Below are 19,628 nucleotides of genomic sequence, written 5' to 3' on the forward strand. Positions count from 1 at the left end.
CGTGACCAAATGATTGTGCCTTCTCGGTTGCTTTGGGGAGTCAGAGTGGGCCGTATTTAAAACGGCAGCAGGCATACGTATAAACAGGGAAGATTCAAGGCAAACAGAGCTATATGGTTACAGTATGCATGAATCAGATCTGAGAAAAGCTAGCCTGGTGGTTAAAGAACACAACGCTTAGGACAGACAGACCAGATTCTGTCCTACTTACTTGTGTGAGTTTGACCAAGTTCTTTTATCCTCCTGACTGTTTGCTCATATGGAAAAGAGCTATGGCTGTACATTGAGCACAATATTCTCTTTTGACAAAGGTTGCTCTGGGTCTATTTGTGTTCTCTACAATCCTTGCCAGCGAGCAAGCATTTTTACGTCGTCTGATGAAGTATTACATTTGACTTTCAACTGTTCATTAGTTTGGGCAAAGACTGCAGGGCCCCATCGGGGGTCCTCGAGGTGCAGCCCGGCCTGGGGCCCCGGCCACTGTGGCCACTGCCCAGGCCCTTTTCCTGGAATCCTACACAAAAGTTAGAAAGATACACAGTCTATTGTAAATATTCACAAATGATTGTTGTTGCTTGCTTACTATCCTATTAAACGTGTAAAATCCATAAAACACTTTTCATTCACAGTTAAATATGAATTTTTACGTTTCTAATTATGTCTCTGCTCTTCACAATTGTCCTTAATGAATCAGAGACTGTGACATCACTAGTTAAAATTGAGCTTGTTAAAAAAATAAAACTCACGCCCACCGAACCTACTGAAACACAATCTGCACTTTTTCAACCTCCCTGGTGTACTTGTATACCCATGAGGAGTTGAAAGTTACATTTCTACCTCGACATGTGTTCTCTGTCTGAGAAATACACACATTTTATCCACTTTGATATAAATAAAAGACTCAAAAATGCATATGCCTCTTTTGAAACCATCATTTTATCATTTCTTTTCCAGATAAGTATAGTCTCTATACTGGTTTTGTGGATCACATGCCATACTCTTTTCTTGTACTTAGAAATAAGGTAGAGAAAGTTACTTTGTAAAAAATATATATATATTATATATATGTATACATATCTATATATATATATTATTGAATAATGGAAGACACTCTTCTAAATCAAAACCAGTTCTCTTAACTTGCTGTTTTCTTCTTAGGTCACATTATGAACTCTTTCCGTGGCCACAGGGCACGTGTACTTTTAATTTCAAGGACTGCTGATATTCCAGGACGTGGCCATTGATTTCTTTCAAGAGAGGTGAGAAAGCCTGGACCAAGATCAGGAGGAATTATACAGGGATGTGATGTGAGAGAAGTATAAGAACCTTCTCTCCTTGGGTGAGGATACCTTCCTTCCAGAATTCCTTCTCCAACCAGAGGGTTTAGAGTCCTTCATTGGCAGAATGTCTCCTGGAATCTTCTGCTTCCTACAATAGGGTTTCAGATTGCAACGTTTTAGGACAGTTTGGGAGTTTGTGGGTATAATTCATCTTCCTTTTAAATTGCAGCCTCCATTTTAATATACTTTGGAACTGCTTGGGATGTGTCTCTATGAGCTGAGTACTATTGCTTCTCATTTTCTGTAACAGTTTTCCATGGATTCTTTCGGTTTAAGGTATATTAGAAGGGAAACTTCGATTCTGGGAATTTCCTGGTGATGCAGTGGTTAAGAATCTGCCTGCCAAGGCAGGGGACATGGGTTCGAGCCCTGGTCTGGGAAGATCCCACATGCCGCAGAGCAGCTAAGCCCATTCGCCACAATTACTGAGCCTGCAGACCACAACTCCTGAAGCCCACACCTCTAAAACCAGTGCTCTAAAACAAGTGCAACAAGAGAATCCACCGCAGTGAGAAACCCGCACACCACAACAAGGAGTAGCCCCCACTCGCTGCAACTAGAGAAATCCCGTACGTAGCAACGAAGACCCAACGCAGACAAAAATTAATTTATTAATTAATTATTTTTTAAAAGAATTATATCCTTCTATACAACTTCTCTGGGAAGAACAGAGAGATGCCGTGGGAGAGTGAGAAAGACCGATATTTCGTGCACATCTCTCATGCAGGTGCTCTGCTGGCTCAGGTAGATTTATCCCCACCTTACAAATGAGGAAATAAGCTCAGAGAGGTTTAGTAATTTTCCCACAGCCAAACAGCTCTTCAGTGACAGAACCGAGTTATGAACCAAGTCTGTTACCTTCATAGCCTAAGTCCTCATCACAACAAAACTCAACTAATATCTACATTTATCCAATTACATTGCAACCTGGGGAGTTCTTGGCCCAATCCTGAATAAGAGTGAGAAAGAAAGAAACAGCAATGTTCCTACAGTCAACAGAAATTTTTGGAGCAGCCGCTAGATGCCTGGCCCATTTGGAGGTTCAGCAGTGATCAAGACAGGAAGAGTCCTGCTTTCATGAACCAGGTAGTGGGGAGGAGAGACGGGTGAAACTTGGGTGAGGGATTTCACCTTGCTGGACCTCTGTTTGCCCATCTGGAAAATGGGATGGGTGTTCCTCATTTCCTGGGATTGTCCAGCGCTCACATTCTCTGATTCCATAAGAAGCATTTCTTTTCCTGTTTCTGTAAAATTCATTCAGGCCATGAGCTGTGATGAATGTGGTTAGCTGCTCCCCAAATCACTCTGTTCCCACCCTTTTCCTGTGATCAGGTCTTTCCCGAAACATGACTCACAATCAATCGAGTCACAGAACCTAAGGGGCACCCAGCAGAAAACTTCCAACCCTGACTTCTCAGGAGCTCTGCAGCCTACCTGCCAGGTAAACTTAACTCACCTGGCACAAGGTGGCCATCCTTGGTTTCACATCAACATGATCACAGGCACAAACCTCCTTGTTTTTCCATTTTGTCTTTCAGTTACTTGTTGAAACAACTGCACAAATATGCCTAGGATATAAATTCAGGCATCTTCTGGCCCCAGTGCCTACTAATAAATGATTTTCTGCCACTTGAATGATAAAGATAGAACATTTTATCATTCTGCTACCCTTACTATTTGTCATTTTTGTTGATATTTCTATTGAATACATCTTTCACTATTTTAACAATGGAACATTTATTTACATTGTTCCAGACCCAGCCTTTAGTGGTAAAGCTTTCGTTGTTATATTTCTATTGGGTTTCCTTTAAAAATTATTATCTTATCTAACTGGATTAAGTCAATTCTATAAGCGTTTATCTTAGGATATTGCTGAAATTAATACCTAGAGGGCAGGCGTACAAGGTGATTGGACTTGAGAAACTCTATTAGCACAATTAAGTATAAATATTACCTATATGTAAACCAAAGTACATGCCGAGTGAGACTCTCTGACTCTTTTTTACTGTCTGCCCCTCAAGCCTGTGAGAAAGGGAATATTCCCTGCCATCTCAGTAAACAAAGGACCTCACAGTCATCAGCACTTGCAGCCCTCCAATGGGAGCTGGCTGGCCCTGAGGAACTCAGCATATGCAAATACAGAATACTGGCCCCAGAGAGCTGAGGTGCATATCAAAGGAAGGATTTCAGTGAGCCCAGACTCTGGCATCTTCCCATACAAAGAAAAGCGCTGCATTCCTCACCTTGGGAGAGCTGGTTTTCCTTAGTTAACAATCACCTTTGGATGTTCCCCATTACTTGTGCCAGTCCCCCGCCCTGCCTGCTCCCCAGGGTACTTTAGCTCAGGGAGGAAGGAGTGCAGAGGGGCTCCGCTGAATAAGGGGCCTGTGAGCCTCGGGAGGAGTTTTCGGCCGCAGCCGGAACCTGCACCTCCCTTACCCCGTTTCCCCTCAGGACACTCAGGCCGAGCCCCTCCCCACGTCCCCAAGACCCCGTGAGCCAGGCCGAGGGTGGGGGCGAGAGGAGGGACCAAAGTTTCCTGGGACCAGACGCTGGGGTCAGCTCTTTCTGCACAGCAGCGGTGGGTGGCAGCAAAACACTGACCCTCAGAAACTGGTCTTGGGCGGCATCCCGGGCACTGGACCAGGCGGAGGGTCCGCGCCCACTTACCCGGCCCGCCGTCCCCACGACTGTCGCGACTTCATCTGCCAGGGCCCCTTCAGAGCCAGCAGCCTCAGTGAGGCCGCACTCCCCTCAGGCTCCAGGGCAGTTCCCTGACGGCTGAGGGAAGACACCCCGAGCAGGGAGTTCCAGCTCTGCGGAAACGCGGGCTCTGTTCTGGGCGCAGGGGATGGGGCCCTCCGACCTGATGCCTTCCGGGAGGGAGGGGGGCGCCCAGGGCAGGAGCCACCAGGACTGCGGGGCCCCATCCGGGGTCCTGGAGGTGCCCGGCCTGGGGCCCCGCCCACTGTGGCCACAGCCCAGGCCTTTTTCCTGGAATCCTACACAAAAATGTTAGAAAGATACAGTCTATAGTAAATATTCACAAATGATTGTTGTTGCTGTGCTTACTATCCTATTAAATGTGTAAAATCCATAAAACTCTTTCAGTTCAAAGTTAAATATGAATTTTTACGTTTCTAATTATGTCTCTGCTCTTCACAATTGTCCTTAATGAATCAGAGACTGTGACATCACTAGTTTAAATTGAGCTTGTTAAAAAAATAAAACTCAGGCCCACTGAACCTACTGAAACACAATCTGCACTTTTACAATCTCTCCAGTGAACTTGTATACCCGTGAAGAGTTGAAAGGTACATTTCTACCTCGACATGTGTTCTCTGTCTGAGAAATACACACATTTTATCCACTTTGATATAAATAAAAGACTCAAAAATGCATATGCCTCTTTTGAAACCATCATTTTATCATTTCTTTTCCAGATAAGTATAGTCTCTATACTGGTTTTGTGGATCACATGCCATACTCTTTTCTTGTACTTAGAAATAAGGTAGAGAAAGTTACTTTGTAAAAATATATATATATATTATATATGTATACATATATATATATATATATATATATATAATTGAATAATGGAAGACACTCTTCTAAATCAAAACCAGTTTTCTTAACTTGCTGTTTTCTTCTTGGGTCACATTATGAACTCTTTCCGTGGCCACAGGGCATGTGTACTTTTAATTTCAAGGACGGCTGATATTCCAGGATGTGGCCATCGATTTCTCTCAAGAGGAGTGAGAAAGCCTGGACCAAGATCAGGAGGAATTTTACAGGGATATGATGTGAGAGAAGTATAGCAACCTGCTCTCCTTGGGTGAGGATACCTTCCTTCCAGAATTCCTTCTCCAACCAGAGGGTTTAGAGTCCTTCATTGGCAGAATGTCTCCTGGAATCTTCTGCTTCCTACAATAGGGTTTCAGATTGCAACGTTTCAGGACAGATTGGGAGTTTGTGGTTATAATTCATCTTCCTTTTAAATTGCAGCCTCCATTTTAATATACTTCGGAACTGCTTGGGATGTGTCTATATGAACTGAGTACTATTGCTTCTGTTAGAGTCCTTAAAATATTTTATTGTCTTATTTTCTGTAACAGTTTTCCATGGATTCTTTGGGCTTAAGGTATATTAGAAGGGTGACTGCGATTCTGGTACTTCCCTGGTCTTGCAGTTGTTAAGAATTCATCTGCCAGTGCAGGGCACTCGAGTTCGATCACCAGTCCGGGAAGATCCCACATGCCACCGAGCTACTAAGCCTGTGGGCCACAACTACTTAGCCAGAGTGCCACAACTACTGAACCCGGTGTGTCTTGAGCCCGTGCGCCATTTATTTTTTGGAGAATAAACCCACCTCTGAGTGATTAAAATGTAGACCAACTAGTCAAAATGGTTTATCACCTGTTCTTCTAAAACGCTGATCAATGGAACAAGTTGTACTAGGGATAACAGTGGAATTGTATTCTGGAGTTCTTATCGGCAATATGGTTTATGTCCTTGATGCTGGATCACGACATTTCAATTGTATAACTGCTATTAATTTTCTCTTTGTTCAACGATTAAATTCTCACGTGATCTGAGTTCACACTGGAGTCATCCTTGTTGGTTTCTGTCTATTGCAGATTTCTTCCAGTATGAAAGGACAAGAGCAATTCGGCTTACTTTACAAAATGTCTTCAAACTAAATGATGATATAATCTACATTCAATTAATTTATACATACCTTACTGTAGATCAGGGTTTGTTATGGTGGCAGAGCCCGACACTTATGTAATACGGAAACCTTTATGTGCACTGGTTCAAGTCCTCTTCTTAAGAATATGTGTATAATCAACATTCTTTCACAAATTACCCAATTTAATTCACCATAGCATTACTCATATTAACTAAATGGAAAATCCTTGGCTATATACAGATCCAGAAAGGGCCAAAAATCATCAGCCCCCATGGATTATTACAACCCATTGCTGAGGTATTCAAATTACTTTTTAAAGAACCACTATGTCCATCAACATCATCTATTTATATATTATTGCTCCAATGCTAGCCTTAACCCTGGCTCTCACAAAATGAATTCCTCTTCCCATATTTTATCCACTAATTAATATGAATGTAGTCATATTATTTATATTAGTCATATCACACCTAGCCATTTATTCCATCCTCAGATCTGGATGAGCTTCACATTCAAAATACTCACTCACTGGAGCTCTAGGGACAATAGCACAGACAATCTCATACGAAGTAATGTAGCAGTTATCCTATTCTCAGTCTTTCTAATAAATGGATCATTTACACTTTCAACAGTAATTATTACACAAGAACACCTATAGCTAATTTTATCCTGACCCCTACCCAGAATTTGATTATCTCCGCAGTAGCAGAAATCCAATGAAGCCCCACTTGATTTAACAGAAGTAGAATCAAAACCTGTATATGTCTTCAATGTAGAAAATGTAGCAGGCCCATTCACGCCATCCTTCCTAGAGAATATGTCAATTTCCTTATAATAAACATTTCCACAACAATCCATTTTTAGGAGCATTTGACAATCCCTAGGTGCCAGAACTATAGATTCTTTCATCTGTGACTATAGTTTTTTTTCAAAAATAATTTTTATAGTTTTACTACCTTTAAACAAAATGTACTCCATTGCTGTGGAGTATCCCTTCATAGGGGCGTGCATGGTTCATTTCTGCATCCGCTTGTGGTGGCCTTCAGGTTCTTTCAGGTTTGGCTCCTGTGGCTGCGGAGTCCATGTCCATGTGTTCTGGTGCAGGGCTGGTGGGTTTGTGTTCAGCTGGGAGGAGCACTGCGGGTCTGTGTTGTGCAGGGACTTCGCTATCTGAGGCCCGATTGTCTCAGAAGTGGTTGCGTTCCCCCGCTGCGTACCAGGCTTTCCATTGGTCCACATCCTGCTGATATTTGATACTATGTCTTTCATGTCTGCCATTCTGGTAGGTGTATGCACAGTATTTTTCTTATGGTTTTAATCCCTCAGGTGTTAGAGAAGTTGTGCATCTTGTAGTATTCATGGACTATTTCATGTAGTTTTATAAAAGTTTTAAAAATTGTGGTCCAATACACATAACGTAAACTTTACTATCTCAACCATTTTTAAGTGCACATTTCAGGGTCAAGAAGTAATTCGCACTGTTGTGCAAACCTGACCGCCTCGTCCTCCAGCTTTTTCATTTGGCAAAATTGAAACAGTCCCCCTTAAACACACACTCCCCATCATCCCTCCCTCAGCCCCTAGAACTCAACATCCTACTTTCTGTCTCTATGTTTCCAACTGCTCTAGGGGCCTTGTATGAGTGGATCAAGCACTGTTTCTTTTTGTGTGTGTCTATCTTCCATCACTGAGCATAATGCCTGCAAGGCTCATCCCTGCTGCAGCCTGTGTCAGAATTGCCTTCCTTTTTAGGATGAATAACATTCCCTTGTATTGATAGACCATGTTTTTCTTCTCCATTCATCCATTAGTGGACACATGTAATATCTATATTCATTTCTCCTGTCATAATATTTGTGGAATAACGTCAGAAAGTCCTATGAATCAAAAGTCATTTGTGGGCTTCCTTGGTGACGCAGTGGTTGGGAGTCTGCCTGTGGATGCAGAGGACACGGGTTTGTGCCCCGGTCTGGGAAGATCCCACATGCCACGGAGTGGCTGGACCTGTGAACAATGGCCACTGAGCCTGCGCATCCGGAGCCTGTGCTCTGAAACGGAGAGGCCACGGCAGTGAGAGGCCCGTGTACCGCAAAAAAAAGTCATTTGCCATTAACTTTTTTCTTAAACATTTTTTTTTGTGGTACGTGGGCCTGTCACTGTTGTGGCCTCTCCTGTTGCAGAGCACAGGCTCTGGACGCACAGGCTCAGTGGCCATGGCACACAGGCCCAGCTGCTCTGTGGCATATGGCTCCTCCCGGACTGGGGCACGAACCCATGTCCCCTGCATCAGCAGGCGGATTCTCAACCACTGCACCACCAGGGAAGCCCCTTTCATAAACTTTTTATTGTGAAAAACATCAAAGCTAAGAAAAGGCAAAAATACATGTCAGCTTCACTTGTGTCCAGGAATGAATGCTTTACCGATTCACTTTATTCCCTGTGTGTGTGCTATGCGTGTGCATGTGACTGTTTGCATATATATGCTGTGCATGTGCATAGTTATGTGCACTTGCACACATTAGTGTGTGTATGGGCATATGCATGCATGTGTGTTCATATGCTAGTGTGTGAATATATTTGTGCTGTGCACGTGCATATGTTTGTGTGTTGCGCTTGCCTGGGTGCACACCTTTGTGTTTGCTGGAACCACTTGCAAGTTGGTTGCAGACTGAATTGTGCTCCAGATATGTCCACACGTACCTGCTCTAACAATCCTGCATAGCCACGTAAAGGTCACAGATCTCAGGGATTTAAATGGATGGAGCAGGATGGCCTGACACAGAGTTAGTCTTCCAATGACTGTCACTACCTCAGTAACATCCTTCATACCTTCTTTAAGCCCCATTCAGGGTCCAGTTTAGACCCCCATTACATTCACTCACTTGCTCCAGGTCCCCTAAAGCTACAATGTCACAGTTGGAGAGCCCAGCCAAGGCTGGGGGTGCCCCTCCAGTTAGCCTGGCCTCCAGGCCCTGCAGTTGGCTCCTGTGTTCCCATCTCTCAGCCAGGCCCCGACTTGGATGGGGCCACCACCTCTTTCCTCACAGGGTCCCATCGCCCAGTCAAAGGGGTTCATTCTCCCCAAACACAGTATCAGGAGTGGGGCAGTGACAGTGACAGTCCCCACTGGGTCTCCTTCATGTGAGACCCTGTGCTGTGGGAAGAGCAGGTGCCCTGCCCTCAGGAGTGGGGGGCTGGGGTGTGACCTGCTGCCCACGATGGGCAGGCGGGTCCCCGGGTGGGGCGAGCCAGTGTGCAAGGAGTTCCACGGTGGGTTCTCCTCTCCAATGGCTTCTGTGTCCCTACTTCTCCCGTGCCTCCCCTCGAAGACAGCTCAGTGTCCATGCTGGCTGTCAGCCCCAGGGCATGAGGTCACCTGACCGGAAGCCATGGGAGCCATCAGCCACCGCCCCCTCTACACACACACACAGACGCACACGCTGCAGGGAAGCAGGACCTGAGTGCAGGGCTCTCAGCGGCCCTGAGCGCCCTGCCTGGAATCGGCCAGCGGAATGGACAGACCGGATCTCCCGGCCCGGAACATGCAGGACTGTCCTGCCTGGGCTTCCAGTGTGGCCACCTCCTTCTGGAAGCCTGGGAGTCTGGAATCAGGCCACTTGTTGTCTGTCCTTGCAGCAGACTGGGCTGCACTATAAGAAGAAGTTCACGGCTCACCCGTGGATCCTGACCATCAGGTGGCCAGAGAAATTGGTAACATTTCTGTTTTGCCTGTTGAAATGATTAATGACAAAGATTTTGTTCAGTTTCCTGATGTGGGTGTCCAAAGATGAGAGACCCATGTGTATGATCTGTACCTCCTATGAGATCAGCCCTAAGCTAGTTTAAACATGATCAAGTTTTGTCTATGTGGTACATTTAGACCTCTGCATGTCCCGTCTACTGATTATGTTTAGAGCTAACCATGTGTTGTCTATGATAAGAACATTTCGACCTGACCATGTCTGTGCTAGGACTATAGGGACCTGGGTAGAGACCCGGCCTGGCCTCAGCACTGGGAAGCTCCATGCCTGCATCTGAAGGTCAGTGCTTAGATGTCCGGGGTCTGGAGCTGAGGTGGGCTTGTCTACATAACAGCTTCTCTTCTGAGTGTGGTGACCTGGTCCTCCCAAGGGTCAGTGCTATGGTCAGGGCCTTCGTCTTAATCCCTGCAAGGCTCACCTTCCCTGGGGCTCATGGAGAATCCTCAGGAGGGTTACCTGGCAATAATTCCAATTCACCAGCATGTACATGGTGCATAGAGAGGCAGGTTTAGCTGGTGAATTGATTGCCGGATACCTCAGAGTGGGCAAAAGGCCGATGGGTAACAGCTGAGGCTGCTGCTGACCTCTCCTTCCAGTCTACTGTCCCTACTCAGCAGTGTCCAGAGCTGCCCCTTGGCTTTCAGCCCTGCTGCCCTGTGAGTTTTCTCAATATGTAGGTGAGACGAGAAAGGACTGAGCCTGCCAGCACCAAGGTCGTGTGTTCAACTCTAGCATGAAAGCTTTAAAAACAGTTAAAATCACACAGAACCAAAGGGAAAAGAGGAGTTCTCTGGGACAAGTGTGGTGAGAGGAGACCCACCTGACACTTTTTCCCATCCCAGGAGGTCCCAGGAACCCAGCTTGTTTCCACATTAGGGGAGCCACCAGCAGAGCCATGGTGTCCTGACCAAGGGCACGTGTGACCCCAGGTGCAGGGTCTGCGGAGGTGAGGTCACCCTGGGACTATGGACATGTGACCCAGGTGGAGGTGTCTGGGCAGGAGGGGTCACCTGTTGAGAGAGAAGGTGTGACTTTAGGTGCAGGGTCTGGGGAGGTGTGTCACCCTGGTGAGTGTGGATGTGTGACCCCAGGTATAGGGTGCGGGGACTGTGTGCGTCTTACCACATCTTCATGGGTCAGGATCACATGTACGGGGAGACTGCATATGTGCTCTTTGCGTCCTGTCCCCTTTGAGATTTCCAAACTGCATTAACGGTGTTGCCCTAGTTAACCTGTGGTTCCTTTACTTCTCTTAATCTGGTCACAATCATATGAGGTCAGTCATGTTTGAGTGTGCTGCTACTCTGTGTTCTGGTGAGTGACAACACTTGGTGGTATCCTATTAATATCATAGCATATCATATGCCTAATCTATGGGGGTCACCACGGCCTGGGTCCCCCTGGACAGAGGTCAGCTGAGCACAGACTAGCGCCCCCCCCTAAGAATGGTCTCCCACATGCTCTGTGAGGGTACCGTGATGGCCCCTAAGGTAGGAGACTGTGTCTGGGCCTCCAACATCTGTGATGAAGAGGAGTCAAAATGGAATCTCAATTAACAAGACATAATTTTAAGAATTTATTTTAAGTGAAATAAAACACGTCACGTACCCTTTACCATCATCACCATTTTAAGTGCACGTTTCTGAGGCATCAGATCTATTCACTTTCTCGTGGAGCCATCACCACCACCCCTAGAACTTTTCATCTTGCAAAACCCAAATTCCACAACCATGAGAGTCTCCCTCTCCATTCCCTCCCGCTGCCCTGGCCCCCATATCCACTTCAGTCCCTGAGTTGTCGACTCCAGGGCACCCACTGGAGTGGAATCCTGCAGTGTTTGCTCACGGGTCATTTTGGAAGAGCTGACTTTCAGTCTGAAGCTCTGCCTGTTTGCATCTGAAGAATTTGCATTTAAGGAGAGGGTGTATGAGGAAGGGGGTGTATGAGGGACAAAGGTGTCCGGGGTGCAGATGAGCCAGGACCTGACCAGCTGCCTTTTGGGTCCTCTGGTCCCATCTCTTGGTCTGTGCCTCATCTGCATCATCACTGCCCCCACTGGCACCGCTGGGCTGTTGTTGTCTGAGTGAGATTCCCCTGGTGCCCTTGCTCTCCTCCCCTCCTCCTGCTGGTTGGGGCGGGAACTGCTTGCTCTGTGGTCTCTACTCCTGAGGCACGAAGGACCCTGTAGCATGGACCTGAAGAGTGTGGGGTGTGGTCCCAAGAGCATGGGGCCCACATAGGACACAACATCAGGGCGTGACAAGTGCTAGGGCTGCCTCATCACTGACAGAGAATGTTGCCAAGATCCTGCTTGGGAGGGCATGGTGGGTGGCGTGGCACCCTAGAGGCCCCATTCCTATCCTGGAGCTTGCAAAGTGCATCCCCATGGGCTCCAGATTCACTCCATATCTCAGCCATATCACTCTGTCCAGTCTTGAACTCACAAAAACGAGCTCCCTTGTCCACAACATAGGCCTGGTCCTGTTGGTATTAGGATTCTTTAATTTAGGCGTCCTGGGATAGCAGCTCTTTTTAGGCCTGAGAAGGAACAGCTCAGGAGCATACAACAATTTCAGATGAAACTAATATTCAATGACTATCTCTAACTACTCGGTTGTTGACTTCTATCAGTATTTATTCTCCTGGTTTTAGCTCCGATGTGGGGATTACAGAGAAGTCAACATTTAAATCTTCATTATCTGTGTATTTGTCGCTTCAGTATCATTACTGACCCATAGTTTTTTATGGTTTGAAAGAGTTATTCATTTCATGTATCATGTAGAGGATTTACAATGATGATAGGGCAATTAAGATTACAATAATGGCTAGTAAATTGTTCACATTTTCTCTACCTGTGCATCTATTGTATGTATATGAGTTAGTTTAGATGTCAATATTAGTGAAATAATATAGAGGACTAGAGAACTTATTTTAAAAATCACTATTAATGTGTGATGATGAAAATGTAAAAGTTCTTCCATAATCGGTGATGTTGTATCTTGAGAACCTAGATGAAATTTATATGCCATAGTGATATACAGGATTTTAGCCTATGATTTAACTTTGACCAATCTACATTACTTTTTACTTTTATCTCATTTATTGAGAAAGGCATAATTGTTATGGTGTTGGCTTGAAACTGGTTGAAAAGGACTTGAGTCCTTCCTTATTTTACACTTACATAGATAGGATTCTTGAAACATAGGATATGGTGGAGAGCATTTGTGTAACCATTCTAGGTTAGGAGTAGGAGTTTCCACTGCTAAGACTTCTTGTTTAGATGCAAATGCTTTTCAAAATATGAAGAGTATTAGCATTACTGCTGCTACTGAGATGAATGAGCCTAAAGACAACATATGTCATGTTCTGTGTGCCTCAGGGCACACAGACTAATGTAGTGACATCCCTGAGAGGCCAAGAAAGTGCTGCAGGAAGTCATATTTACTACTACAAATATACTTGTGAAGTGAATTTTTGCTCATGCTGAGTTAACTGTAAAACCTGAGAATAGTGGGAATCCGTGTAGGAGCCTCCCATAATAGTGAAGACTGCTCCCATGGACATTAGGTCATGGAAGTGTGCTACTACATAGCATGTATCCTGGAGCACAATGTCTGGGGTTGAGTTGGCTAAGATGATTCCTGTCACGTCCCCGGACATGTTCCGGGGCCACATCCCTGTGAGAGACGAGCGGGATCTGGGGCGGGGCGCCAAGCGCCAAAGGGTTTGCTGGGTCCCTCCCGCCCTGGGCTGGGAGGTCGCCAACCCCTCCACCACCCCGCGGTACCCGAGACCTCCATTCCCCTGGCTGGGCGGGCAGCGGGGCCCTGCCAGGGCGGGCTGGCCGCGGGGCTGGCGGTAAGGCGCACGCGCCAGAGAAGCTGGGCCTCAAGAGGCAGCCCACGGTCCCCAACCCTGCGTACGGCCATACCACCCTGAACGCGCCTGATCTCGGAAGCTAAGCAGGGTCGGGCTTGGTTAGTACTTGGATGGGAGACCACCTGAGAATACTGGGTGCTGTACGCTTTTTGCCTCCCGCCCCGCCTTCTCCTTTAGTCGCCCGGGGCTGAGGCCGCCTCCGCCCCGGTCGGGCACCGCTGCAGGCCCCCACCTCCTCAGGCCCCTCCCACCACAGCGCGCGCCAGAGGGGGCGCTCCCCGCCGGCCTGGCCGGGGCTAGGGCGGCCAGAAGGCGGCTCTGGAAGGCAGTGGCACACCAGACGCTCTGGCGGTGGCTGGCCCGGATCCAGACTCCGCCGCAGGGTCGGGGCTAAGATACACGCCCATGAGTGGAAGTGCCTTTTGCGCTGTAGCTCTGTTTTTTAGATGTCTTAGGAAACACCATACACTTCTCCAGAGTGGCCGTTTGCAATTTACATCCCTTCCACCAGCATAACAAGGCTCCCTTTTCTCCATGGCTTATCCTGCATTTCTGGGTTTTACACTTTTTCACGATGGCCGTTTGACCGATGCGAAGTGAGACTTCTTCGTAGTACTGATGTGCATTGCCCGCTTGTTTCGTTGGCCAAAAAGGGCTTATGCGTTTTTTCCCTGAATATATTCAGGAAAAAACCGCATACGCCCTTTTGGGCCAACTGCATCATTGTTGAAATTCTGCCGCTTTTCAGGTGCTTTAAAGGCGACTCCAATCTACCTCTTGAAAACTGTTTCCTCCAATACTGCCTTGATCTCAAATCCTCTTCATTTCCTTACCTCAGTATATTTTTGGACAATTGTTATCATTTATAACACTGCAGGTTTGTGAATTGCAGTGCCCCTGAGCTCCATTTTTCAACTCGCCTTTTTGGAGTTGGCCGCAAAACCACAGGATTGCTTCAGGCCCTTTTCTGGTTCCAGGGGGCAGGCTGAGCCTTTGGTTAATTCTTCTTCCTGATTGGAAATTAGAGTGACATGTGCCTGTCCAAACACCTAGAGCTGGTCTCTCATTGGTTCCCCCTCTTCCCGTTCATCCTCTGGACAAATTGCAAACTGTACGAAACAGGAGGTTAAATAAAGGTGCTGATTCTCCAAGTGCGGAGATTGTTAATAAAGCGGCTGGAATGGCAAACCCGAGCACCAGGGATGAAAAATGAGATGTGTTTTAGAAACATTTCCCGATCACACAATGTACCATCCTATGAGTTTCCCATGCATGTTTTAGCTGTAGGAAGATTCCCTTGAACCTGGAGAGTTGGGACCCATGGAATGGGTACCACGCAGTATTACTTTAAAGGGTCTGCATTTGCTCACCCAACCTCACCAATCCTCTTGGCCCCAAGAGTGTCCAGCCTTATGTCTCATCCAGTTGTGTGTCTAGATGTGGTCAATCAGGGTTTCATCACAGCCCCTGAAAGAATTTTGTAAGAATGTTTCTCTCTTTCACTGTTTGTTTTTTTAATTTTTATTTTTTTATAATTTATTTTTAATGGGGTTCAGCTGATTTTCAATGCTGTGTTTATGCCGTTTTACACCCAGCTGATTCACTTACAGAGAGATATCAATAAATACTTTTTTTTTTCGTTACGCAGGCCTCTCACTGTTGTGGCCTCTCCCGTAGCGGAGCACAGGCTCCAGACGCGCAGGCTCAGCGGCCATGGCTCACAGGCCCAGCCGCTCCATGTCATGTGGGATCTTCCCGGACCAGGGCACGAACCCATGTCCCCTGCATCGGCAGGCAGACTCTCAACCACTGCGCCACCAGGGAAGCCCAATAAATACTTTTTAAGATTCTTACTAGGCAGATGTATTCTTCTGCAGTGAATAGGATGTGTTGAGTCCAGTTCATTGAGCAATGAGTAGGTCATGTCTATTACATATTTGGTTTATGGAACGGTATCTGTGCTCATTTGAAACTCTCGTTTTATGCATCACCCCACCTCACCTTTCCCCTTAAGCAGCCATAAGTGTGTTTTCTAAATGTGTGACTCTGTGTTCTGTTTTGTAATTCAGTTCATGTGTAGCAATTTTTCGAAAACCCTGGTAAGTGATATGTTATCATAAGTTTCTTTTTCTGTCTGACTTATTTTACTTAACATCATCGTTCCTAAATATACTCATTATGCTGTTAGTAGCCTTATGATATTGATTTCATGGCTGAGTTATATTCCATTGTACATAAGTACCACAACTTGTTTACCCATTTTTCTCTTTCCTAGGATATTTTCAGTGTACCCAAGCCGAGGTCCTTGCAAACCAAGCAGCCCTAAACTTTGAGGTGCCCGTGTTCTGTCGATTTTTGGTTCTCTGAATATATACGCCAATGAGTGGAAGTGCCCTATGCATTGTAGTTCTGTTTTTTAGATGTTTTAGGAAACACCATACACTACTCCAGAGTGGCCGTTGGCAATTTACATCCCACTCATCAGTGTCACAAGACTCCCTTTTCTCCATGGCCTGTCCTGCATTTCTGGTTTTTACACTTTTCCAGGATGGCCCTTTTGACAGATGGGAAGTGAGACTTCTTTGTAGTGCTGATTTGCATGTCCTGCTTGTTTAGTTGGCCAAAAAGAGTGTATGCATTTTTGCTAAATATATTTAGGAAAAATACATGTTTTGGCCAACTGCATCATTTGCGAAGTTCTGCCACTTTTCATGTGCTTTAAAGGCGACTCCAACATACCTCTTGAAAACTTTTTCCTGAAATTTTGCCTTGCTTTCGAATCTTTTTCGTTGCCTTACCTCAGTGTATTTTTGGAAGATCATTATCATTTATAACCCTGCAGGTTTGTGAATTGCAGTGCTCCTGAGCTCCATTTTTAAGTCCTCTTTTGGGAACTGGCCACAAAACCACAGGATTGCTACACGCCCTATTGTGGTTCCAGGGGGCAGGCTGAGCCTTTGGTTAATTCTTCTTCCTGATTGGAAATTAGAATGGCATGTGCCTGTCCAAACACCTAGAGCTGGTCTCTCATTGGTTCCCCCTCTTCCCGTTCATCCTCCTTACAAATTCCTAACTGTACAAAACAGGAGGTTAAATGTGCTGATTCTTCAAGTGGGGAGCTTGTTAGAAAAAAGGCTGCAGGGGTGAAGCCGACTACCAGGAGCTGAGGAGATGACGTGTCATTTCCAAACTCTTCCCGATCAAACGGTGTACCATCTTCTGGGTGTCAGGCATGTTTTAGCTGTAGGTAGAGCCCCTTTCATGTAAGGAGAACACCAGGGATTTTTCCAAATCAGTGTCTCCCCGAACCCCAAATTGGGAAATGTTTAAGCTACGGGTACATGTATGATCATTAAGGGCCTTGGGCAGTAGGCAGAGTCCGAGCTTTAGATGATTGAAATCTTCAGGGCAGAAGAGCTCACCATCGACCTCCTTTAGGTTACATTTTATCTATCGTTGATAGATGATGTAGATATAGTTATGTATTCTTTTGCAGATTTTTCCCCTTATAGGTTATTACACAATATTGAATGTTGTTCCCCGTGTTATACAGAAGTTCCTTGTTGACGATCTATTTTATACATCACAGTTTGTATGTGTTAATCCTAAACTCTTAATTTATCCCTCCTCCCGCGTTTCCCCTTTGGTAATAATACGTTCTAAGATTTTATACTTCTCAGACATGGGGGAGTTGAAGGAGAGGTATCATTTTCAATGGAAAAGCAATCAAAACAAGATTGAAGCTTCAGCCAAGATTATTAGATGTATTGTACATCGTTGGAAAGAAATCACGTCATTTCTCTAATGTTGACCTGACAAATAAGACAAAGCCCTCCACTGAACTTGCTTATAATAAAGTGATGGAAATATCAAATGGAAGTGTTAGAAACATCTTATTTTACACGAGCCTTACACACTGCTCTATGTTAATTACAGTTTGGCTCACACATCTGTTCATTGAAGGTACAATGTTCTCAATTTCTGTTACTGATCCTACAGAGTGGTCCCAACAAGGGTCCCCCTGCCCAGGGTCACTGGAGCCAAAAGAACGAGACTGAGTTTGCTTCAGAAGCAAAGGAAACTTTATATTTTGATCAGAGAATGGAGAGGTGAGAGCGTGCACTCCCCCGTGGGCTGTGGGACAGGCTGCTGGGTAGGGATCCCGGCAGCGTCAGCGGGAGGGAGGGGGCAGAGCTCTCCACGGCCCGGGTTGGCTGGAGCTCAGGCTCTATGTCGCTGAGTCTGCACGGGGCCCCGAGAGCTGAGGTGTCGGCCCAGCCATTTTGCAGTAGGAAATCGGGTCTGAAGTGCCGGGTGTGGGACCTCTGCATGTGGAAACCTAGGAGCATGTGAAATTAGACAAAGCACAAAGGAAAAAAAAGGTTAGATTTTATTTTATTGCCCAGATTCTATTTTTATCTCCCAGGAATTTTTAATGGGCTTTGCCGGCGACAAACCCCTCCTCTGCCTTTTGTCCCGTTCCTCATTCTTGGGGGGCTGAGGGTGCAGACCCCTCTTCTGCAACTGCTTCGTGCTGAGTTGGGAGTCCTCATACCTGTGGGGGAGGGGCAGAACTGCTCCCTGGCAGCCTCCAGGTGAGGTTGATTGTCCCCAGGCCTCCTCTCTCACTGCTTGTCTGCCTGAGCACCAGCATTGGAAGTGCTTAGATTCTAATGACTTTTGAGGGTCCAGGAAAGAGATGTGCAGAGTTGCTGGGGGGCGGCAGCTTTACCCCACCCCACATTTGTTTGGCCACATTAGGCTGAGGGTTTCTGCCAGCCTAGATGCTCTGACCAGCAGTCTGCGCTTTCTTCAATTAGGCCCCTGAATTAACGTACAAACAGCACCAGGTGTCAGAGCCCTGCCTGCTCAACTCCCAGACAGTCCAGGGCCGGTGATGATCCAGGACCATGACGCCCACTGAGTCAACGGCCTTTTGAAGTAGCCAGGAGTCCAGCTGGTCTCATTGGCTGCCGTCACCGCGGTGTCTGTAGGCTTTTCTATGGTGACAGCGTTATTTACGGTTTCCCCGCCAAGCTTATTAGCTCCGCTCTGGGTGCAGTAAGTCCTGCAAGCAGTAGTCTGCTCTTTTGGGGCACACTCTTGTTGTTTTCTGAGAGAAGCTCCAGGTCAAGTGATGGTCACACGAGTCGTCATGGGGGTCTGTTGCCCCCGGTTGTCTCTCTGGAGGCTGGAGTTGGAGGGCCTCCTCACTCGAGGTCAGTGTGCCCACAGAGCAATCCCTGCAACTTCAGGGCCTGGTGGGTGGTTAGGATCACCACGTGGGGTCCTTTTCTCTTGGGAGGGACCTGGCCTTGCAGGCTCCTGATTTCCAGGTTTTTCGATACCCCCAGTATCCTGGCCGGATGAGGTGGCGGGCCAAGCCCTTGGTGACCGTAGTTTCTCCTACCTGGAGGGCATTCTTGCGTTGTTCCATTTCAAGTGGTCCCAGTTTTTGCACTGATACTCCAAGGGCGATTCACCTTCGACTGGGAATGTAAAGGTCAAAGGGTTTAGTTAAATTAGGGAGTTCCAGGGCAAGGGTCTGAATTGACTGCTCTTTCCATTCTTCAATGGCCACTTCTGGATTCTATTCAAAAGGATCATCATCTTTTCCTTTCAGTGTTTCATATCGAGGCCCAGCTATTAGACTGTAGTTAGGATCCAGATGCAGTAAACCCCGGCCTCCCCAGGAACCCCTAAGCTGTCTTCTAGTTTTAGAAGGGGTACGGCTGCAAATGGCTTCTTCCCTTTCCTGGGATGGCCTTCTCTGACCTTCTGTGAGAGTAAAGCCCAGGCAGGTCACCTTAGTCTGTGATATTTTAGCCTTTTTCTTGGACACCTTCTATCCTTTATTGGCTAAGTAGTTCAGAGACCTCCTTAGTAGGGCTGACGATCAGAATGTCATCTGCCTATTGAAGGAGGGTTCCCTTTTCCAGAGGTAGAACTTTTAGGTCT

At 46.4% G+C, this 19,628-nt stretch overlaps 2 long non-coding RNA genes and 1 pseudogene across 2 annotated transcripts in view; all 3 read left to right on the top strand.

The window, feature by feature from the left end:
- Nucleotides 1-1,374, top strand: part of LOC136792073 (uncharacterized) — a 46,276-nt gene extending 44,902 nt beyond the window's left edge. Inside the window, exon 5 of the long non-coding RNA XR_010835240.1 lies at nucleotides 1,159-1,374. This is a non-coding gene — a long non-coding RNA (uncharacterized lncRNA). The remainder of the gene's footprint in view (nucleotides 1-1,158) is intronic.
- An 89-nt stretch (nucleotides 1,375-1,463) lies between these two features.
- LOC136792141 (uncharacterized) lies at nucleotides 1,464-5,940 on the top strand. Its single transcript, XR_010835484.1, has 2 exons — nucleotides 1,464-2,781; nucleotides 5,026-5,940. It is a non-coding gene; the product is annotated as an uncharacterized lncRNA (long non-coding RNA).
- A 7,768-nt stretch (nucleotides 5,941-13,708) lies between these two features.
- LOC131766003 (5S ribosomal RNA) lies at nucleotides 13,709-13,817 on the top strand (annotated as a pseudogene).
- Nucleotides 13,818-19,628: the final 5,811 nt, after the last annotated feature.

Source organism: Kogia breviceps, chromosome 11, assembly GCF_026419965.1.
Source record: "Kogia breviceps isolate mKogBre1 chromosome 11, mKogBre1 haplotype 1, whole genome shotgun sequence".
In the NCBI taxonomy this organism is placed as follows: Eukaryota; Metazoa; Chordata; class Mammalia; order Artiodactyla; family Physeteridae; genus Kogia; species Kogia breviceps.